The following is a 24,064-nucleotide window of genomic DNA, read 5'->3' on the forward strand; positions in this document are numbered from 1 at the left end:
GACTGAGAGTGTGGGAGGAGAGCTGCGAAAAGCCGTCAGGTGCACACATCACCTCACAGCAGCTGTGCTCACATGCACAAGATGCATGAGGATGTGGGGTGGCTTGGGAAAGAGGGCTGGGGGTGGCAGGAGGGTGGAGGGGTCTATGGATAACATGAATGAGCAGAAAATTTCTTAATGAAGAAAAAAATTCATTCAGGATGGTTAAAAAAAAAAAAAAAAAAGCACTTGCTGCTCTTCCAGAGGTTCAATTCCCAGCACCCACATGGCTGCTCACAACTATCTGTAACTCGAGTTTCAGGGGATCCGAGGCCTTCTGTGGGCACCGAACAGGAATACATGCGGGCAACACACACACACACACACACAGAAAAATTCTCGGCAGCGAGCAGGTGAGGGGCGCTCCTGTTGGACCTAGTGAATAAAGGAACCTTTTTGAATTGGGGTTGGTGGGCCCATGTGCTAGAGGACAGCTGGCAGGATTTGCTCTTGTCACCACGTGAGCTTCAAGTACTCGGGCTCTGGAAGGCAGAGGCTCACGTGAGTTCTGTGCAGCCTAGAAGAACCGGATCAACTGCAAGGTCAGTACATAAAAGTAAAGAGTACACACGATAAAAGACAATTAAAAAAAGAAAAAAAAAAGCACCGCCATCACTGGTAAGAACCACGGACGAGTGTAAATAGCGATAACACAACAACAACGCCGGAAAGAGAAGGAAAGTCTACCTTTTCGAGACCATCAATATCAGGGGAGAGCGCGAACGCAGTCCCCCACTACCACAAATTATGCAGTCGAGTTTCCCGCATTTGGGGAAATCGCAGGGGTCAGCACATCCGGAGTGCAATGGATAAGCCTCGCCCTGGGAAAACCACCTTCGTGATCATGGTATCTCCCCTGCCAGGTAAGTATGAGTTGTTCTCACCGCACGCACGCTCTCCCTACACACGCGCGCCCCTTTAACGCACGGTCACCTCGACCGCCACACCCAACCGACGCCCACGCCCTCCACACCCGTCGCGGTCTTCTCGCCCCCGCGGACGTCACACTCACCCACACGGGATCGTCACCGCGCGGGACGCCGCCCTCCGAGCTCGCGGACCGGCAGCCACTGCGCGCCACCTCGTCTGCATAGCCCCGCCCCCGCCCTGACGTCAGAGGCCCTGCTCCGAGCCCCCGCCCCGTGTGCGCCCAACGCTCGGACGCTCCCCGCCGGGCCCTGGCGCTGAGCCTGGAGCGGGGCGCCGCGGACGGCCAGACCTCCGGACCGACCACTGACCACCCTTTAGACACCGTCCGCGGGGGTCGTGTCGGGATCGCGCTTGCGTTTGCGGTCAGCTTCCAGAAACGTGACAAGCCGGGGTGTGGATGGAGTGTGGACGCGAGCCTGGAGTTCCAGCGCTAGGACCCAGGGTTCAAAGCCATCCCGGGCTAGGTAGAGACAGACTGTGGGGCCAGCCTGGGCTACAGGGGGCCATGTCTCAAAGGGAAGAATAATAATTCACTCGCCGGGGCAGAGGGCTTAGTCCGTGTACCTGCTCGCTCTGCAAGCCTGAAGACCTCTGTTCTAGCCCCAGCGTCCGCAGGAGACTGCTTCCAGGAGGTTTGTCTCTCACCTCCGCACTCGTACGTGCGCGGTAAAAACAAAACACACGGGGGAAAAAAGAGCCCCCAAACAATAAATTGTCTTTTGTTTTAATTCAGTTGCTGCTGGGTGTTTGGGTTGCACGCTTTTAACCTCCGCATTCCAGAGGCAGAGGCAGGGGCCAGGAGGCGAGGCAGAGAGGCCCTAACTTGTCTGTGTCTCGAGGTCTAGGCCAGCCAGGACCACACAATCAGATCCTGTCTACTAAGGAAAAAGAAAAGACATTCCGTTACTTGTCTCCTTCCTGAGTTTGAGGCTGAGGGCTTACAGACCCGAAAACCTTAGAGGAGCTGCGAACCTCCCAGCTCCGCGTAAGGACGAGAACACCTTCTAGGGGGCGGTGGCGGCGCACGCCTTCAATCCCAGCACTCGGGAGGCAGAGGCAGGCGGATCTCTGTGAGTTCGAGGCCAGCCTGGGCGACAGACTGAGTTCCAGGACAGCCAGGGCTGTTACACGGAGAAACCTTGTCTCGAAAAAACAAAACAAACCAAAACAGAACGGAACGCCTTCCTGTCAGGAGACCCAACGTTCGGACTGGGGACTCTGGAGAATACATCCACTTAAAGGAGAATAAAGTGGAAAAGACCCGTAATTAGATACTGATTGATTTAGTGACTTATTTAAAGTTCTGCTTGGACTATTTGCCAAGCGTGACTTCACTTGCTACCTGAAACAGAGCGAGCTGGAGAAGTCGTTGAAACTGTTAAGAAAAGCTGTTAAGGTCGTTGCCCTTAACAACCGCTGACTGCGGGTATGCTTGGGGTAACTCTTGCTTCCTCGCCCGCCCCACCTCGTGTCGGTAGAGTGTAAAATGAGAGAGACTGCAAACCGGACCCGGCATCGAAGCCTCTTAGCAGCTGTCCTGGGTTCTGGTGACCTCTCCTCTGTCCGCTCTCCTCTCTCCCACTCTCACTGGTGTGTGTTGGGTGCTTATTCTAGAAAGATCCCGCAGCACACCGGTGAAGCTTTCCTTCCCCCAAGTCTCTGCTTCTCCCCCACACCCAGTGCACCCTGTTGCACAGTCTCCACTCCCAAGGAGAGACCGGTGTCCTTCAGTTGTTCTGGTTAAAGGACAATTCTAGAAGTGGGTGGGGGTGGGGTGTGGCCGGCAGGGGGAGAGGGTGAGTTGTGGCGCACGCCTTTAATTCCAGCACCGAAGAGGCAGCGCCAGGATGGTCTCTGTAAATTCAAGTGCAGCCTGGTCTACACAGTGAGTTCCAGGACAGCCAGGACTACAAAGATAGACCCTGCCTTGAGAAAGAAAGAAAGAGGGAGGAAGGGAGGGAGGGAGGGAGGGAGGGAGGGAGGAAGAAAGAAGAAAGAGAAAGATGGAAAGAGAGTGAGAAAGAAAGAAAAAGAAAGAAAGAAAGGAAGGAAGGAAGGAAGGAAGGAAGGAAGGAAGGAAGGAAGGAAGGAAGGAAGGAAAGAAAGAAAGAAAGAAAGAAAGAAAGAAAGAAAGAAAGAAAGAAAGAAAGAAAGAAAGAAAGAAAGAGACGGAAAGAGAGAGAGAGGGAGGCAGGGCAGGAAGGAAGGAAAGAAGGAAGGAAGAAAAGAAGGATTCTTATACCAGAATATTAATATAGAGGGAAGATATTATCTTAGAATGGATCTTTTTACCACATAAGCAGAATAAGAAATTAAAAACTTATGTGGGAAAGGTCTCTGAGATGATTCTAAAAGGAAAATTGAAACTTCATCAACTAGCAGGAATAGATCCAGCAGAAATTGTAGTATCTTCTACTAAAGATGAAATTGACAAATTATGACAATTATATCAAAGAGCTTGCAGTAATTTTTGGGAGAGATTAACAAGAAATATCCCAAAAGGAGGAGAGTTAAATTTATAAAGAGAACTAATTGGATTCTTCCTCAGATTGTACAGGGAACACCAATTTCTGGAGACCCTACATTTTATACAGATGCAAACAAACAAACAAACAAAGGCAGGTTACAAATCAAAATTTAAGTAAAGTTGTACAAAGCCCTTATGATTCTGTCCAAAGGTCAGATTACAGAATCTCTTAACATAGTTACTGACACTCAGTATACAGAAAGAGTTGTTTTACACATTGAAACTGCTGAATTTATTCCTGATGTGTCAGAATTAACTTTGCTATTTATTCAGTTATAAGAAATAATCAGGAATAGGAATCATCCCATATAAATATAACACACATCCAATCCCATTTGGGTCTCCATGCCCTCTAACACAATGTAATGAAGAAATTGATCAACTATTGATAGGAAATGTCTAGGGGCCTCAGAATTTCATTAAAAACATCATGCCAATAGCAAAGGTTTGAAAAAAGATTTTTCCATCATTTGGCAATTAGCCAAGGAAATTATGATAAGGAAATGTCCTACTGGGTTTTTGTTGCTGCTGCTGCTGTTGCTGGTTTTTTGTTTGTTTTTTTATTTTGTTCTTTGAGACAGATTTCCTCTGTGTAACCTTGGAGCCTATCCTGGAACTCGCTGTGTAGACTAGCCTGGCCTTAAACTCACAGAGATCCACCTGCCTCTGCCTCCTGAGTGCTGGGATTTAAAGTGTACACCACCACCACTTGGTCTCTATTTGTTCTTTGAACAACCAAACTCCACTACCTGCAGTAAGTAACTCAAAGGGTACTCAAAGGAATGCACTCGCAGATGGATATGTTTCATTTTGTAGATTGTGGAAAATCAAAATATGTACACCACACCATTGATACCTATGCAGAATTTCAATGGGCTTTCAAAACTGCTTTGAATTCTGAAAAGGCTGATTCTGTAATCACAAATTTTCTAGAAGTTATGACCATCATGGGTATACTTGTACAAATTAAGACTGACAAAGGTCAAGCATATGTTTCTGGTATATTGCTTATTATATAAAGCATATTCCAGGTATATCACACAATCCTACAGGGCACACAGTTATAGAAAGATCAAATCAAACTCTAAAGGCTATGCTAAATAAACTGGAAGGGGTAATAAAGACCCCCAGAAATAGATTGCATAATGATTTATTAACTGTGAATGCTAATTATTAGCTAATTAACATTTTTAAATGCTAATGAGAAAAGAACAACAGTTGTGGAGAGACATTGGATAATAGGAAAAAACCTACAGAATTAAATCAGCCTATATACTTTAAAGATGTGCTGACTTCAGAATAGAAACCAGGATATGTGTTAGGTTGGAACAGAGGTTTTGCTTTTGATTCCACAGGATAAGAAAAGCTATGGAGCCGGGCGGTGGTGGCGCACGCCTTTAATCCCAGTACTCGGGAGGCAGAGGCAGGCGGATCTTTGTGAGTTCGAGGCCGGCCTGGGCTACCAAGTGAGTTCCAGGAAAGGCGCAAAGCTACACAGAGAAACCCTGTCTCGAAAAACCAAAAAAAAAAAAAAAAAAAAGAAAAGCTATGGATACCATAAAAATTGATAAAGATTAGGTTTGAACAAGAGAGACCTCTTAATTAGAAGAAGTGATAGTTCATCAACCAGTGTGACCATTCAATGTACACTAACTTATAAGACCAACAAATGCTTTTCATCTGATCAGATATAACTAGCCAAATTAGAGTTGGGGCAGGGTTTTGTTTTTGTCTTTCCAGGAGAATGAAGGCATCAAACTAAGGAATCTGAAGACAATTGGACAAATGAGACATCTGAAGAAAAAGGACAAATCATCCGAAAAAAATAACCCAAGAAAAGAAGTAAATTGGCCTATTTATATATCACATCTCCAACAGGATAAAATTTCACATCTTCCCAAATGTTTGTTTCTGCTGTTCTCTACAGACATATAATGCAAATGGTCTTTTAGTAGACAAAGTTCAATTGAAAATTAAAGCTGGCTTTGGAGTTGTAGTGTGGCTCTCTCCTTCTCTAAACCACAACATGCTTGTTAAAGTGAAATCCAAAATCTGTGTCTCATATCAGAAGAGCAACCTCATATAAGACAGAAGAAAAACAAAAATTTAGGGACTATTCTATTGCTACTGACCTCATAATTCTTTGGTTTTATTTTGGTTCTTTATAGCTTCTCTTTAGGTACAAATATGTCAAAATTTACAAGATTAACATATCTTTTAAACTTTTTCTCATGATATTAGTGGTCATATAGAGTACTAACTAATTCTAGAAAAAGGCTTCATCTAATTTCCTGTACATGATTTCAGGTTTGAGTCTTTTTCAGGTAACTAGAAATTAAGTTTTTGTACTCTGGATGTACATAACAAATATTGATCCTTTAATCTTTTTGAGATCTGCTACATATGATATTTAAAATGTTTAAGTTTTCTGCAATGAGTCATGACCACACCTAACAGTGACCTTTAAAGTCTCCAAAGAGATGATGGGGTCCCACAACAATAATTCCACATGGACTATGATAATGCCACTAATGTGATAAACACCACCCAAAGATTGGCTTTGGACTACAAAATGCTCAGGACAATTTCAAGATGGCTAGCTAAGATGATCCAGCCTCACAGACTACTTGAGCAAGGACTTGAGACAAGCCCTGCTCTTCCCATTAAGCAGAGACTGGACAACAAATGATACAGCTACCTCTCCCAGGACTTGACAATTAACCCAAATTTTTCTTTTCAGGATCCCGTAAAGATGCCATCACCCCCAGACAGCAGGAAGTAATTTTAAGAACATGACACCTACATTCATTCCCAAGAGGTGGGGCAGGTGATTTTCAGTCTTTCAGTGAGTTATGGATATTTGTCATTGTTTAGCATGGTTGGTTACAAGTTGTTATTGGTAATGGTTAAAAAATAAGCTGAACAAAGGAGATTAGATTCAGGGTTCTTGTTTTGAAAAAAGAAAAGAAAAAGCAGGATATGGAAATGATAAAATAATGGGTAGATTATTGAGTCTACTAAGAAAAGAAAAACAGGGGGTGTGTAGTAATGATAGGTTAAAAGGCAACTACCTGTTTTAAATATTTTTTTAAAGATTTATTTATTATGTATACAGTGTTCTGTCTGCATATATCCCTGCAGGCCAGAAGAGGGCACCAAATCTCACTACAGATGGTTGTGAGCCACCATGTGGTTGCTGGGAATTGAACTCAGGACCTTTGGAAGAGCAAGCAGTGCTCTTATCCTCTTAGCCATCTCTCCAGCCCTGTTTTAAATATTTTATATTGATATGGATCTTTGTATATTGATACTAAGTTGAGATTATTTTTGTTAGAACATACTGCAGATACATTTCTAATCCTGTTCAAGGTATTGTACCTATACATCTCATTTAACAATGTAATACAAATTGTTAGTCCTTGAAAGTTATTATTATGCCGGGCGGTGGTGGCGCACGCCTTTAATCCCAGCACTCGGGAGGCAGAGTCAGGTGGATCTCTGTGAGTTCGAGGCCAGCCTGGACTACCAAGTGAGTCCCAGGAGAGGCGCAAAGCTACACAGAGAAACCCTGTCTCGAAAAAACCAAAAAAAAAAAAATTATTACAAACTATTTAGGATAATAAAGAAATGCAGGTTAGTAGTTAGTCTCCTATTACAATTGAATTTGTCGTGTTAGGTATGTTTTCAAGGTCAAACAGATATATTTTAGGTAGACAGGTGGTCTTTAAACATTTCAGAGATGGCATTTAAGATGTCTGAATAACATAGGTTTTTTTGTTTTTTTTTAATGACAATGAGACATGTCTGCTCCTGGTGTCACCAATCTACTTCAGAGAAGATGATGGGCATCAAAGAAACTCCATATGGAGTTTACTTTTTTTGTGGCAAAAGTGTAAGTAAGTTTGTTGCAATTCTGCAGGTTTGGTCCCAGGTTTCAGCACCAAAATGTAAGTTTTGCAACACTGGGGAAAGGTATCCTGACTACTTGGGGAGTCAGGCAACACCTGGAGCTGCTTAGGACAGCTCTGACGGCTGGAGCTGCAAAGAGACAGCTCAGCCCTGGAGGGGAAGTTTTTCTGACTGCTCAGGAGAGTCAGGCCCAGAACTGCTTCAGCAGTCAAGGGTATCCTGACTATTCAGGGAAAGTCAGGCTATACCTGGTGTGATGGAGGGATGATCTCCCTGCAGGATATAGTAATCCTACTCTTCTCCTGGAGAGCCACTACAGCTGAGCTTTGCTCAGCCCCCACTTAAGGGGGCTTCCTAGCAGAGCTCTGCTTCTCTGGCCTAAGATGTTGCTTCTTTTGCTTCACCCTGCAAAAAGGGAAATCCCTGCAAAAGTGTAGCAATCTCCTCTGGCTACAGAGAAGTGTTACTTTTTCAGCTCTCCCTTGCTCTGTCCACTGAGGGACTTCTCAGCAAAGATCTTCTATTCAGCTCCTCCTTGCTCTGTCCACTATGGGATGTCTCAGCAAGGTCCTTCTCTATGCCAGTGAGTGAAGATCTTCACACCCAAAACTGTTTTGAGAAAGATTTATTTGGGAAGGACGAGTCCAGGAGAGTAGCTGCCTCTACCAGGGTGGAGAGAACAGCCCACAACTGACCAGGAAGGGTGGTTTATATAGGATGTCTTGGGGGTGGAGTCAACCAGTGATTGGTTAGTTTATTTTCTGCCCAGGGATTGGCCAGTTTTGTGGGCTAGGGACAGAGATGGCCCTGATTTCAGAGCCAAGCTGTGTTTCTTTCACTGGCCTTTCCTGGCTTTTTGACACTGCTTCTAGGCCAGAGCACATTTCTTTCACTGACTCTGATTCTAGGGACCAAGAGGGTTTCTTTGGTACTAGTTTCAGAGTCAGGGCATGTTTCCTCGGTTCTGGGTTTGGGGATAAACTGTTTCTTTCTCTGGTTCAGGTCCCAAACCCAGGCTGTGTTTCTTTCCCTGGTCCTGGGCCCCAGGGCCCGGGTGCTACTGTCCTACTCTGTGATTGGTTGGTTTCACAAGTCAGCTGCCAGCGTCAGAGATGGCTCTGATCTGAGCCAAACTGTGTTTCTTTCACTGGCCTTATCTGAGCCATCTTTCCCTAATTCTGGGCACCAGGGTCAGGGTTGGTTTCTTTAGCCAGCCCCTTTTCCTTATAAAAAGTTAGTCATTGGGCAAGAAAATGCCCTTGCCTCGACTTCTGACAGTATGCAGTCCAAATGGGACAAGCAGGACACAGAAGAAGGACTGCCAAACTTTGCCAAGACAAAGTAAGACAGCCCTTCAGAAAATCCTGCTTCACCGATAACTCTGTCAGATATGCTTACTCAGGTAATATTATTTCCTTCTTGGGTGTCTGGTGGAGTTGAAGACTTTATAGCCATAGTTTTCCTTGTTGCCAGATTCAGAATAAAAATTCACCAAAGAAATGTAAAGTGTATAAGATTGAGAGACATTAAAAGGTAGTTTTGGTAATGCAAGTTAGAATAGAAAGTGAATTAGGTATTTTGGACTCACCAAGATAGGATAGATATGGAGCATTTTCTCTGAATTTGTCAAATGTTTATGGACTAGACATTGTTGATAGATTTATTACCCATATATATTGCATATGTTATTGTACTTACTGTATATAGTTTTTCTTATATTAGTTATTACCTTTTTTTTAAAGATTTATTTATTATGTATACAGCATGTATGACTGCAGGCCAGAAGAGGGCGCCAGATCTCAATACAGATGGTTTTGAGCCACCATGTGGTTGCTGGGAATTGAACTCAGGACCTTTGGAAGAGCAGTCAGTGCTCTTAACCACTGAGCCATCTCTCCAGCCCCCAGTTATTACCTTTTTTATTATTTTAGACAAAAAAGGGGAAATGTGATATTTTGTTTGTGCTCTAACAAAGCTTATCTGAAGATCAGAGGGCAGAGCTAGCCACTAGTTAACCATAGAGGCCAGGCCATGGTGGCACACACCTTTAATTCCAGCACTTGGGAGGTGGAGACTGGAAGTGATATGGCTGGGCCAAGAGAGGAATATAAGGCAGGAGGAGACAGGAGCTTGGGCCCCCTTTCAGGCTGAGGAATCTGTGAGGTGAGAAGTGGCTGTGGCTTGCCCCTTTGTCTCTCTGGTCTTTCAGCCTTTACCCCCATATGGGACTCTGGGTTTTTATTATTAAGACCAATTAGAACTCGCACTACACTCTGGCCCCACCCTTGGCAGCATGCATATCCTGCCTTCTAGATCCCAGTCGGCTTTGTGACCCCTTTGTGTCTTTAAAACCAATACTATTGGGAGCCGGCATAGTGGGACATGACCAGAATGACGAGAGCATTCTGCCTGAGGCCGACCCGGGGCCCAGCTGCCGATCCTACGAAGCCCAACAACTTGGAGGCATTGCTGAGATTGCCCTACTGATCAACCTGTTCAGCTGAGATCCATCTGGGAGAGGTTTCAGAAGCCTGCAGCCTGCAGTCTGAGGAAACACGATCAGCTGAGGAGTTGGCCAGTGAGCAAAATGTGACCTGAGAACACAAGAGAAGGAGCCATCCGGCCACCAAACCAAATCACCAGAGTCATAAGCCAACTGGGAACAGGTAAGGCCCCATCTCTGGACTGGCAGACTAGGTCTCTATCCCCTAGGCCCCAACCATCAGAGCCCCAGGGACCAGGCAGCTACCTTTCCCTGCTCCCTCACCAAAAAAAAAAAAAAAAAACCAGTGCCTGCAAAACCAACAACCACCAGAGTCATAATCCCACCCTGCACCAACTGGGAACAACTGCTCCCTGAGACAATGCACTAACACCGATTGGACTAAGCTGCTCCTGGAAAAAACAGAACCCAACAGCACTATTTGACCAAGAACTCCCAGTGGACCAAGACTATCAATTGGAACAAGAGAGGCACCTTCAGACACAGACACCACCTACACCCAGCAGAGGAAGAATTGAGTAGACGCCAGGGCAAAAATACAGGCAACAACATAAAGACCTATGACACCATCAGAACCTAGCGATTCTACACTTGCAAGACCTGAACATACCAACACAGAAGAAGCAGGAGAAATCAATCCTAAAAATGACTTTAAGAAGATGATAGAGGACCTTAAAGAGGAAATGAAAAAACTCCCTTAAAGAAATGGAAGAAAGAAAAAAAAAAAACAAAAAATTGGAAGAAATCAAAGAAAGCCAAGAAAAAGCAATTAAACAGATGAAGGAAACAGTTCAAGATTTGAAAATTGAAATCTCGAGACAATAAAGAAGACACAAACTGAGGGAATGCTGGAAATAGAAAATCTGACTAAACGATCAGGAACTACAGAAACAAGCATAACCAACAGAACGCAAGAGATGGAACAGAGAATCTCTGACGATGAAGACACAATAGAGAAAACAGATTCATCAGTCAAAGAAAACACTAAGGTCAAAAAAGTAATAACACAAAATCTCCAGGAACTTTGGGACACCATGAAAAGACCAAACCTAAGAATAATAGGGATAGAAGAAGTAGAATAATACCAACCTAAAGGCACAGAAAATATATTCAACAAAATCATAGAAGAAAACTTTCCCGCCAGGTGGCGGCGGCGGCGCATACCTTTAATCCCAGCACTCGGGAGGCAGAGGCAGGTGGATCTCTTCGAGACAGCCTGGTCTACAGAGTGAGATCCAGGACAGGCACCAAAACTACACAGAGAAACCCTGTCTAAAAAAACCAAAAGAAAAAAAAAAGAAAAGAAAAGAAAAAAAAAAGAAAAAAAAGAAAAGAAAAAGAAAACTTTCCTAACCTAAAGAAAGAAACACCTATGAAGATACAAGAAGCTTATAGAACACCAAATAGGATGGATCAAAAAAAAAGTCCCCTTGCCACATAATAATCAAAACACTAAACATATAGAACAAAGAAAAAATATTAAGAGCCACAAAGGAAAAAGACCAAATAACATATAAAGGCAAACCCATCAGAAAACACCAGACTTCTCAATAGAGACTATGAAAGCTAAAAGGTCCTGAACAAATGTTATGCAGACACTAAGAGACCATGGATGCCAACCCAGACTATTATACCCAGCAAAACTCTCAGTCACCATAGATGGAGTAAACAAAATATTCCATCATAAAACCAGATTTAAACAATACCTATCCACAAATCCAGCCCTACAGAAAACACTAGAAGGAAAAACCCAACCTAAGGAAATTAAACACACCTATGAAAACTCAGGCAATAGATAATCCCACATCAACAAATACCAAAGAAGGGAAACACAACACTAACACACACACACACACACACACACACACACACACACACACACACACACACACACAAATAACAGAAACTAACAATCACTGATCATTAATATCCATCAATATTAATGGTCTCAACTCACCTATAAAAAGGCACAGGCTAACAAAATGGATACAAAAACAGGAGCCATCCTGCTGCTGCATACAAGAAACAGACCTCAACTTCAAAGACAGGCATTGCCTCAGAATAAAGGGTTGGGAAAAGGCTTTCTAATCAAATGGACTTAAGAATCAAGCTGGTGTAGCTATCCTAATATCTAATAAAATAAAGTTCAAACTAAAATCAATCAAAAGAGATTGGGAAGGACATTACACATTTATCACAGGGAAAATCCACCAAGATGAAGTCTCAATTCTGAGCATTTATGCCCCAAATACAAAGACACCCACATTTGTAAAAGAAACATTACTAAAGCTTAAATCACATATCAAACCCCACACATTAGTAGTGGGAGATTTCAACACACCACTTTCACCAATGAACAGCTCTACCAGACTGAAACTCAACAGAGAAATAAAGGCCCTAACAGATGTTATGTCTCAAATGGACTTAATAGACATCTACAGAACATTCCACACTAACACAAAAGAATATACCTTCTTCTCTCATGGAGCCTTCTCAAAAATTGACCACATACTCAGTCACAAAGCAATCTCAACAGATACAAAAACATTGGAATAATCTCCTGTATTTTATTGGACCACCATGCCTTAGAGTTAGACTTCAGCAACAAAAATTACAGAAAGCCTCCATTCTCATGAAAACTGAATAATTCCCACCTGAAACACCAACGGGTCAAGGAAGAAATAAAGAAAGAAAGATTTCCTAGAATTCAATGAAAAAAAATGAATGTACAACATACCCAAACTTATGGGACACTATGAAAGCAGTGCTAAGAGGAAAAAATCATAGCTCTAAATGCACACATAAAGAAGTTGGAGAAATCTCACACTAATGACTTAACAGCACACCTGAACAGAACACATGAAGCTCTAGAACAAAAAGAAACAAACACCCAGGAGGAATAGACATCAGTAAATTATCAAATTGGGGGCTGAAATCAATGAAATAGAAACAAAGAGAACAATACAAAGAATCAATGAAACAAAGAGTTGGTTCTTTGAAAAAATCAACAAGATAGACAAACCCCTATCCAAATTAACCAAAAGGCAGAGAAAGAGAGAGAGAGAGAGAGAGAGAGAGAGAGAGAGAGAGAGAGAGAGAGAATCTAAATTAACAAAATCAGAAATGAAAGGGAGACATAACAACAGACAACGAGGGAAACCAGAGAATCATCAGGTCATACTTCAAAAACCTGTACTCCACAAAATTGGAAAATCTGGAAGAAATGAACAGTTTTCTGGATAGGTACCACATACCAAAGTTTAATCAAGACCAGATAAACTATTTAAGTACATCAATAGCCCCTAAGGAAATAGAATCAGTCACTAAAAGTTTCCCAACCAAAAAAAAAGCTTGGGACCAGATGGTTTCAGTGCAGAATTCTACCAGATTTTCAAAGAAGAGCTAATTCCAATACTCTTCAAATTGTTCCACACAATAGAAACAAAAGGAACATTACCAAACTCTTTTTATGAGGCTACAGTTACCCTGATACCCAAACCACACAAAAATGCAACAGGGAATTACAGACCAATCTTTCTCATGAACATTGATGCAAAAACACTCAACAAAATATTGGTAAACCAAATCCAAGAACACATTAAAAAAAATTGCCGGGCGGTAGTGGCACACACCTTTAATCCCAGCACTTGGGAGGCAGAGGCAGGTGGATTTTTGTGAGTTCGAGGCCAGCCTAGTCTACGGAGAGAGATCCAGGAAAGGTGCAAAACTATACAAAGAAACCCTGTCTCAAAAAACAAAACAAAACAAAACAATTATCCACCATGACCAAGTAGGCTTCATCCCAGGGATGCAAGAATGGTTCAACATATGAAAATCTGTCAATATAAACAAACTGAAAGAAAAAAAACCACATGATCATCTCCTTAGATGCTGAAAAAGCCTTTGACAAAATCCAACACCCCTTCATGATAAAGGTCTTAGAAAGATCAGGAATACAAGGAACATTTCTAAACATAATAAAGGCATTATACAGCAAGCCAACAGCAAACATCAAATTAAATGGAGAGAAACTCAAAGCGATACCACTAAAATCAGGAACAAGACAAGGCTGTCCACTCTCCCCATACTTATTCAATATAGTACTTGAAGTTCTAGCTAGAGCAATAAGACAACAAAAGGAGATCAAAGGGATACAAATTGGCAAGGAAGAATTCAAGCTTTCACTATTTGCAGATGATATGATAGTATACATAAGTGACCCCAAAAATTCTACCAGGGAACTCCTGTAGCTGATAAACTCCTTCAGTAAAGTGGCAGGATACAAGATCAACTCAAAATCAGTAGCCCTCCTATACACAAATGATAAAAGGGCTGAGAAAGAAGTCAGAGAAACATCACCCTTTACAATAGTCACAAATAATATAAAATACCTTGGGATAACACTAACTAAACAAGTGAAGGACCTGTTTGAAAAGAACTTTAAGTCTCTAAAGAAAGAAACTGAAGATATCAGAAAATAGATCTCCCATTCTCATGGATAGGTAAGATTAACATAATAAAAATGGCAATCTTACCAAAAACAATCTGCAGATTCACTGCAATCCCCATCAAAATCCCAACACAATTCCTCACAGACTTGGAAAGAACAATACTCAACTTCATATGGAAAAACAAAAGACCCAGAATAGCTGAAAGAATCCTGTACAATAAAGCAACCTCTGGAGGCATCACGATCCCTGACCTCAAACTCTACTATAGAGCTATAATAATAAAAACATCTTGGTACTGACATAAAAACTGACATACAGAACAATGGAATTGAATTAAACACCCTGACATTAATCCACGCACATATGAACACCTAATTTTTGACAAAGAAGACAAAACTATACAATGGGAAAAAGAAAGTATCTTCAACAAATGGTGCTGGCATAACTGGACGTCAACATGTAAAAGATTACAAATAGATCCATATCTGTCACCATGCACAAAACTCAAATCCAAGTGGATCAAAGACCTCAACATAAATCCAGTTACACTGAACTTGATAGAAGAGAAAGTAGGAAGTACTCTTGAACGCATTGGCACAGGAGATCACTTCCTAAATATAACACCAGTAGCACAGACACTGAGAGCAACAATTAATACATGGGACCTCTTGAAACTGAGAAGCTCTTGTAGGGCAAAAGACATGGTCAATAAGACAAAAAGACAGCCTACAGAATGGGAAAAGACCTTCACCAACCCCACATCTGACAGAGGACTGATCTCCAAAATATATAAAGAACTCAAGAAACTAGACATCAAAATACTGAATAATCCAATTAAAAAAAAAAATGGGCTGCCGGGCAGTGGTGGCTCACACCTTTAATCCCAGCACTCGGGAGGCAGAGCCAGGCGGATCGCTGTGAGTTCGAGGCCAGCCTGGGCTACCAAGTAAGCTCCAGGAAAGGCGCAAAACTATGCAGAGAAACCCTGTCTCGAAAAACCAAAAAAGAAAAAAAAAATGGGCTAAAGAGCTAAACAGAGAATTCTCAAAAGAAGAATCACAAATGGCTGAAAGACATTTAAAGAAATGCTCAACATCCTTAATCATCAGGGAAATGCAAATCAAAACGACTCTGAGATACCACCTTACACCTGTCAGAATGGCTATGATCAAAAACACCAATGACAGTCAATGTTGGAGAGGATGTGGAACAAAGGGAACACTCCTCCACTGTTGGTGGGAGTGCAAACTTGTAAAACCACTGTGGAAATCAGTATGGTGGTTTCTCAGAAAATTAGGAATCGAACTACCTCAAGACCCAGCCATCCCACTCTTGGGCATATACCCAAGGAATGCTGATTCATACCATAAAGATACATGCTCAACTATGTTCATAGCAGCACTATTTGTAATAGCCAGAACCTGGAAACAACCTAGATGCCCGTCAACTGAAGAATGGATTAAGAAAATGTGGTACATATACACAATGGAGTACTACTCAGCAGAGAAAAACAATGACAGCATGAAATTTGCAGGCAAATGGATGGAACTAGAAAATATCATCCTGAATGAGGTAACCCAAACCCAGAAGGACAAACATGGTATGTTCTCACTCATAAGTGGATTCTAGATATAAAACAAAGGACAATCAGACTGCAATCCACAGAACCAGGGAGGCTATATAGCAGGGGGGACCCTAGGATGACTCTGGCTTATAATAAGTTTTGGGTTTACCCAATCACTGGGCAAGCCTCAATGAAACATTTCACTATTAGGATAAGAATTTGTACCTTATCAAGCTGATGAAAGAAAATGCTGGCTGTACTTTCATGAGGGGAGGCTAAAATCTTTTTAGGTTATGGATTAGCCTATAGAAAAATGTCTGCTGTAAATCAGTGAAGGGGAAGATGAATAGGAATCTCACTTTCACAACTTAAGTAAAACATAGCTCTCTGAACAGATGAAGATAAATTTCTTCTCTATCCCAGAATCTAATCAATATTTATTTATTTATTTATTTATTTATTTATTTATTTATTTATTTATGGTTTTTCGAGACAGGGTTTCTCTGTGTAGCCTTGCACCTTTCCTGGAACTCGCTTTGGAGACCAGGTTGGCCTCAAACTCACAAAGATCCACCTGGCTCTGCCTCCTGAGTGCTGGGATTAAAGGCGTGCACCACCACCGCCCCGCTTCTAATCAATATTTATATCTATAATTCAGCTATTATTTGGCTTAAAAGGACTTAATGGGAAATGTTATTTTTACTATTTTCTAAAGAGAAAATATTTTCCAGTTTCAAATAAACTTGGACTTTTGAATTATAACCTGTTTTTATGTTCAAGCTATCTGTGTATTATTTCTCCTGCAGTTGTACCTAAACTGTTTTTACATTTTAAAAAAGGACAAATACTATAGAATTTATTACTTGAAATATATAGAATATACAAATTTATAGAGATAGAAAGATCAGACATTATCTTGATGGAGAAGAAAGGAATATAGAGCAATGAGTTCCTAAATACAGAATCAGTTTTGTGTGATGGAAAAACCCCATGAATGAACAGTAGTGTCAGGACATAATATCATGAATGTAATAAATCAATACATTAATGTAATTAGTGAATATCATAAATATAGTTTTTGAATGAATACTGTGAATGTAATCAATACCACAAATGTAATTAATATCATGAGTGTAATTAATGAATATCATGAGAGTAATTTAAAATTTTTTTTAAATTAAAAAAAAATACTATCTGGGTGACTTTTTTTTTTTGACAGGGTTTCTCTGTGTAGTTTTGGTGCCTGTCCTAGAACTCACTCTGTAGCCCAGGCTGGCCTTGAACTCACAGAGATCTGCCTGCCTCTGCCTCCTGAGGGCTGGGATTAAAGGCGTGCGCCGCCCTCTGGGTAACTCTTAAGTTAAAAAGTTTGTCTGGCAGTGCAAGGTACATTCCTGTGTATGAACGCATGGATGTCCAACTTTAATACCTCATTAGACAAGCATTGTTTTTAAATCCTGTCTTTTATAAACTGCTGTAGAATATTATTTTAACTAGGCACAGATGTCTTACATTTTTTATGCTACAGAATATTACTTTAATGGTGTAAAGGTGTGCAGTACTTCAGTTAACAAGAACAGTTAGCCAGAAGCAGAACTGCAGAAGCCAAAAAGCAAGATTAGTGCATTTAGAGACCTCCCCAGAACGATGAACTTCGATGGGTTAGGTCTTCGTTTTCATTTTGTCAGGTGGTGCTGTGTATGTGCTGAGGTTTATGGCCTGAACCATACCATCATGAACGACTCCATCATGGAGTCAGTTGTACTAAGGTCTGGGGCCTGTTACAGTGTGAGAGCCAAAGTCACATTTTAAGGTTTTTTTTTTTTTTAAAAGATTTATTTATTATGTATACAGTGTTCTGCCTTCATGTATGCCTGCACACCAGAAGAGGGCGCCAGATCTCATTACAGATGGTTGTGAGCCACCATATGGCTGCTGGGAATTGAACTCAGGACCTTTGGAAGAACAGCCAGTGCTCTTAACACCTGAGCCGTCTCTCCAGCCCCACATTTTAAGTTTTAATCACTATGCCTTAGAGATCCATGAAACAAAAATGTCTCTGATCTCAAGCCCCTTGCCCAAGGACAGCGGGTTCCTGAAATGCTGGAGGCTGTTGTTTACGGAGATAACAAGTCGCAGGTTTTTCACCCCCCTAAACAAGTTTGTTTGACCCATCTGCCCCAGATGTGCTTGATCACATGTGGGTCGGGGGTCACAGGCTGGAGGTACGTCAGGATGTATGCTTGGACCTGTGATTCTGGGTCATTCCCAGGAACCTGGGTATGAACCTGGACAGAGCCCATCTGCCTGGCCAATATTTAAAAGCTTGCTTCAAATTAGGCTTTGAACCGTGGTAGCGGTCTTATTCTCAGTCGGTAGGATTGAGTCCATGTGGTCTCTGTTAGATCAAGATTGATCAAGGCAACTCGGAAATGGAAGAAGGAGCAGACCTCTACAGGGGTAACACTGTCCAGTTTGCCTGCTGTTCTTTCCCCCTTCCTTCCTTTCTCTTTCTTTCTTTCTGTTTTCTCTCTTCCTTTCTTCTCTCTTTCCCTTTCTCTCTCCTGCCCTCTTTCTCTCTCTCTTTCCCTTTCCCCCTTTCTTCCTTTCTTTCTCACTTTCTTTCCATCTTTCTTTCTTCTTTCTTTTTTTGTCTCTCTCATCCTTTCTTCATTTCTTTCCGTCCTTCCTTCCTTCCTTTCTTTCTCTTTTTCTTTCTTTTTCTTCTTCTTTCTTTCTCTTTCTCTCTTTTTCTTTCTTTCTTTCTTTTTCTTTCTTTCTTTCTTTTTCTTTCTTTCTTTCTTTCTTCTTTCTTTCTCTTCTTTCTTTCTTTCTTTTTCTTTCTTTCTTTCTTTCTTTCCGCAGGGTCTATCTTTGTAGTCCTGGCTGTCCTGGAACTCACTGTGTAGACCAGGCTGCACTTGAATTTACAGAGATCATCCTGAATCTGCCTCTTGAGTGTTGGAATTAAAGCCGTGCGCCACACCCCACTCCCACACACTTCTACCCCGCCAGAATTGTCCTTTAACCAGAACAGCTGAAGGACACCGGTCTCTCCTTGGGAGTGGAGACTGTGCAACAGGGTGCACTGGGTGTGGGGGAGAAGCAGAGACTTGGGGGAAGGAAAGCTTCACCGGTGTGCTGCAGGGATCTTTCTAGAATAAGCACCCAACACACACCAGTGAGAGTGGGAGAGAGGAGAGCGGACAGAGGAGAGGTCACCAGAACCCAGGACAGCTGCTAAGAGGCTTCAATGCCGGGTCCGGTTTGCAGTCTCTCTCATTTTACACTCTACCGACACGAGGTGGGGCGGGCGAGGAAGCAAGAGTTACCCCAAGCATACCCGCAGTCAGCGGTTGTTAAGGGCAACGACCTTAACAGCTTTTCTTAACAGTTTCAACGACTTCTCCAGCTCGCTCTGTTTCAGGTAGCAAGTGAAGTCACGCTTGGCAAATAGGCAGTCCAAGCAGAACTTTAAGTCACTAAATCAATCAGTATCTAATTACGGGTCTTTTCCACTTTATTCTACTATAAGTGGATGTGTTCTCCAGAGTCCCACGTACGAGTGCGGAGGTGAGAGACAAACCTTCTGGAAGCAGTCTCCTGCGGACGCTGGGGCTAGAACAGAGGTCTTCAGGCTTGCAGAGCGAGCAGGTACACGGACTAAGCCCTCTGCCCTGGCGAGTGAATTATTATTCTTCCCTTTGAGACATGGCCCCCTGTAGCCCAGGCTGGCCCCACAGTCTGTCTCTACCTAGCCGGGGATGGCTTTGAACCCTGGGTCCTAGCGCTGGAACTCCAGGCTCGCGTCAACACCCCAGCTTGGAAGCTGACCGCAAACGCAAGCGCGATCCCGACACGGCCCCCGCGGACGGTGGTCAGTGGTCGGTCCGGAGGTCTGGCCGTCCGCGGCGCCCCGCTCCAGGCTCAGCGCCAGGGCCCGGCGAGGTGCATCTGAGCGTTGGGCGCACACGGGGCGGGGGCTCGGAGCAGGGCCTCTGACGTCAGGGCGGGGGCGGGGCGTATGCAGACGAGGCGGCGCGCAGTGGCTGCCGGTCCGCGGGCTGAGAGGGCGGCGTCCCGCGCGGTGACGATCCCGTGTGGGTGAGTGTGATGTCCGCGGGGGCGAGAAGACCACCACGGGTGTGGAGGGCGTGGGCGTCGGTTGGGTGTGGCGATCGGGGTGACCGTGTGTTAAAGGGGCGCGCGTGTGTAGGGAGAGCGTGCGTGCGTGGTGAGCAACTCATACTTACCTGGCAGGGGAGATACCATGATCACGAAGGTGGTTTTCCCAGGGCGAGGCTTATCCATTGCACTCCGGATGTGCTGACCCCTGCGATTTCCCCAAATGCGGGAAACTCGACTGCATAATTTGTGGTAGTGGGGGACTGCGTTCGCGCTCTCCCCTGGTTTTGTGGTTTCTAAAAGAAGGCTTCTTTTACTTCCTGAAATGGCTCATTATGATGTTGGTGTTTAGTACTAAACTTCCCCTGTGAAGTGTTTTTTTTGTTTTGCCTTTTTTTGAGACCGGGTTTCTTATTGTAGCTTTAGTGTCTTTCCTGGGACTCACTTGGTATCCCAGGCTGGCCGCGAACTCCCGAGTGCTGGGATTAAAGGCGTGCGCCACCACTGCCCGGCCTGTGATGTGGTCTTTATAGAAGTTTTCGCCAGCGATGGTGGTAGTCTATGTATTTTAGTATTCCTTTTTACTGTCTGTACTCTTACTTTCGTGTACTGGCCTTCCAATAGAAGCCAGTTCTTGTGGGCCCAGGAACTCTCAATGTGAATCAGGCTGCACGGAACTCACGTGTGCCTCTGCCTTCCAAAACCCATTAAAGCTGAAAGTTCAGTATTTGAAACTCACGTGGTGAAAAGAGAAAATCCTGCCAACCCCAATTCATTAAAGGTTCTCTAGGTCCAACAGGAGCGCCCCTCACCCACTCGCTGCCTAGAATTTTTCTGAGTGTTGGGATCCAGATTCTGATTCATACTGGTGTGGGAAGTGTGTGTGTGTGTGTGTGTGTGTGTGTGTGTGTGTTGCCTGCATGTATTCCTGTTCCAGAAGGCATCGGATCCCCTGAGACTCTAGTTACAGAGCGTTGTGAGCAGCTATGTGGGTGCCAGGAATTGAACCAAGGTCCTCGGGAAGAGCAGCAAGTGCTCTTAATTAACCACAGCTGCTGTGAGGTGATATGCACAACAGCTGCATCATGTCCACTGGACAGCATTTCACAGCTCTCCTCCCACACTGTCAGTCCTTACATTCTTCTGGCCCTCTTCTGAGTTCCCTGAACCTTGCTTGGGTGAGGGAGGTTGGTGTAGACCATTCATCTGTAGTTGAGACTCACAGTTACTTATTCTCAGCATTTTGACCAGTTGTGGATCTCTGCAGTAACCATTACACCAACGTGCTGCAGAGAAACGTTTTGGGGTATAAAATATATTTAGAAGGCAGTTTGACAGCATGACTATTTAGCACAATATTTTGTGAGGGAAGACATTGTTTTCCAGTGGTAAACCACACAACCTACAGAAAACCTTAATGAAATTCACTGGGAAACATTATATGATGCCTTTGGCACATGCCTTTAAAAGATGCCAGCACTCAGGAGGCAGAAGCAGGCAGATCTCTGAGTTTGAGGCCAGCCTGGCCTACAGAGTAATTCCAGGACAGCCAGGGCCACACAGAGAAACCTTGTCTCAAAAAAAAAAAAGCAAAACAAACCAAAAACCTTCATTGCAGCTTACAGTTTCGCATCACAAATCCATCATCATGGAGTCCAGGAAGGATGCTGCTTGCTGGCTTGCTCCTTACAGCCTGCCTGCTGCTCAGCCTGCTTTCTTCTAGCACCCGGGACCACCAGCCCAGTGGTGGCACTGCCCACAAGGGGCTGGGCATTCCCACATTCACCAGTGATTAAGAAAAAATGCCCTTCGGGCTTTCCTACTTATTGCCGATCTTACAGAGGCAGTTTCTCAACTGAGATTCCCTCCCCTCAGATGACACTAATTTGTGACAAGTTGATAGAAAGCTAGCCAGTTTAATCCAAGTAGCACTCAGGTGGTGCAGGATCACTCTGAGTTCAATACTGGCCTGGTGTCCTGGCTAGATTTATGTCTGTAAATATATCTAGCTGTAAGGACCTCTGTCTCTCTGTCTCTCTGTTTTGTTTTTTGAGATAGTGTTTCTCTGTGTAACAGCACTGGCTGTTCGGGAACTGGAGTTATAGTCCAGGAGTTGTGCCTGTGTCTAGAGACCCCAAGCAAGACCACCACAGAGCCGATATCATTTGCAAAACACATAGGGGTTTATTGATAACAAGCAAGCTCGGGCTTGGTCAGCATCCAACACACTGGCTGGCCAGGTGAAGGAGGATGGCCCTGAGCCCTCAGGGTGAGGGGTTTTTAAAGGGGAAAACCACAAACAGGGTGGTACAAGCCTTGGCATCATATGATTGGGTGAGGGTGTGTAACCTTTTAATTTACTGGTTGGGGGTTGCAGTTATCATTTGGGGAGCAGGCCTGGATTAGTCCCAGGCTTTATCCTTGAGCTGCCATGGGGTCTGGCTGGCCTTGCATGCTCACATTGACCCATGCACGTAGCTCTAAGTTGGTGAGGGGTCCCAGACAGTAAACAACTGGCTGAACCTTGAGCAGTCAGAGTATGTGCAGAAAGGGAGCTCCTGCAAAGACTATGTCATGGCCCTCCCAGAAACTGCCTGCTCAAGTCTCAGGAAACTGAAATTGAGGCCTGATGTCCAAAAGAAAACTGACAGCCTGTTATGGCGTCTGCTTGTTCCTTTCACAGGCTGACCTGGAACTCAGAGATCCACTTGTCTCTGCCTCTCCAGTGCTGGGATTAAAGTCGTGCAACACCACCCGGCCCTAAGGCATTTTATTAATTAGTGATCCCTGGGCTGTTGGTCTCAGGGTCTGTAAGAAAGCAGGCTGACCGAGCCATGGGGAGCAAGTCAGTACACAGCCTCTGCATCAGCTCCTGCCTCCAGCCTCCAGCCAGCATCCTGCCATGCTTGAGTTCCTGTCCTAAGTTCCTTCGATATGGAAGCATAAGCCAAACAAACCCCTTTCCTCCCCAAGTTGCTTGGATCACGGTGTTTTGTCCCAGCAACAGAAACCCTGACTAAGACACCTGGTCTACATATCTAGTTCCCAGCCAGCCAACAAATACACAGTTTAAAAACAAAACAAATAAGATATGAAAGTAGAGGAGGGGGACTGGAGAAATGACTCATCTGTTGAGAGCACCGGCTGCTCTTTACAGAGGACCCGGGTCTGGTTCCCAACACCAGCCACATGGTGGCTGATCCTCGTCTATATCTCCATTTCCTGAGGATCCAACTCCTACCCCACTGAACGACCGGGGTGCACAGATGTACCAATGTTTGTTTCCCTTTCCATACTGGCAACGATGGTTTCCATAGCGTCCTAGTTAAGCTTGCTGTGATTAAACAGCGTGACCTTTAAAAGCAAACAGAGGAGGAAAAAGGTATACATGGTTTTTACAATTCGGCATCGTAGTTCGGCATTGAAGGAAGTCAGGGCTGGAACTCAAACGGGCAGGCAGGAGCCTGGAGGCAGGAGCTGATGCAGAGGCCACAGAGGGGTGTGCTTACCCTGTCGCCTTGGTCATCATTGCTCAGAGACTCATTTCTTAGAGAACTCAGGACCACTAGCCTAAGGTTGGTACCAACAACAGGCTGGGCCCACCCTCCTCATTCACGAAGAAAATGCGGGCAGGCAGCCCGGCGGTGGCTGGCGGCGCAAGGCCTTTAGTCCCAGAATGGGAGGAAGGGGTAGGTGGATGTCTGTGAGTCCAGGCTGGTCTACAGAGGGGAGATCGATCCCCCAGAGCCGAACCTTGTAAGGCAGCGTGGTGGTTCCCCGCTCTGACATAAATTACAGTTTCTGTCAAGCACACATATTCCCAATCTGTTTTCACTGCCAGTGTATACTCCAGTGTGTATATCCGAGGACTGAGAAAAGTAAGGATGGACAAAGATAAGTCACAGAAGCAGAGTCACAAGACACATAAAGGCTTGTATATACACTCTTGAAGTGGCTAGGAAACCTGTCTCAAACGATGGAAGGCTTAAAGAAATCTAACTTTAAACTGAAAATAC

At 43.9% G+C, this 24,064-nt stretch overlaps 2 non-coding genes across 2 annotated transcripts; one reads left to right on the top strand and one right to left on the bottom strand.

Moving 5' to 3' along the window:
- Positions 1-746: 746 nt before the first annotated feature.
- LOC114693432 lies at positions 747-910 on the bottom strand. The gene has a single exon (XR_003734553.1). It is a non-coding gene; the product is annotated as a U1 spliceosomal RNA (small nuclear RNA).
- A 19,258-nt stretch (positions 911-20,168) lies between these two features.
- Positions 20,169-20,332, top strand: LOC114693414. Its single transcript, XR_003734538.1, has one exon. It is a non-coding gene; the product is annotated as a U1 spliceosomal RNA (small nuclear RNA).
- The last annotated feature ends 3,732 nt before the right edge of the window (positions 20,333-24,064 follow it).

This window comes from Peromyscus leucopus, chromosome 14 (assembly GCF_004664715.2).
Source record: "Peromyscus leucopus breed LL Stock chromosome 14, UCI_PerLeu_2.1, whole genome shotgun sequence".
In the NCBI taxonomy this organism is placed as follows: Eukaryota; Metazoa; Chordata; class Mammalia; order Rodentia; family Cricetidae; genus Peromyscus; species Peromyscus leucopus.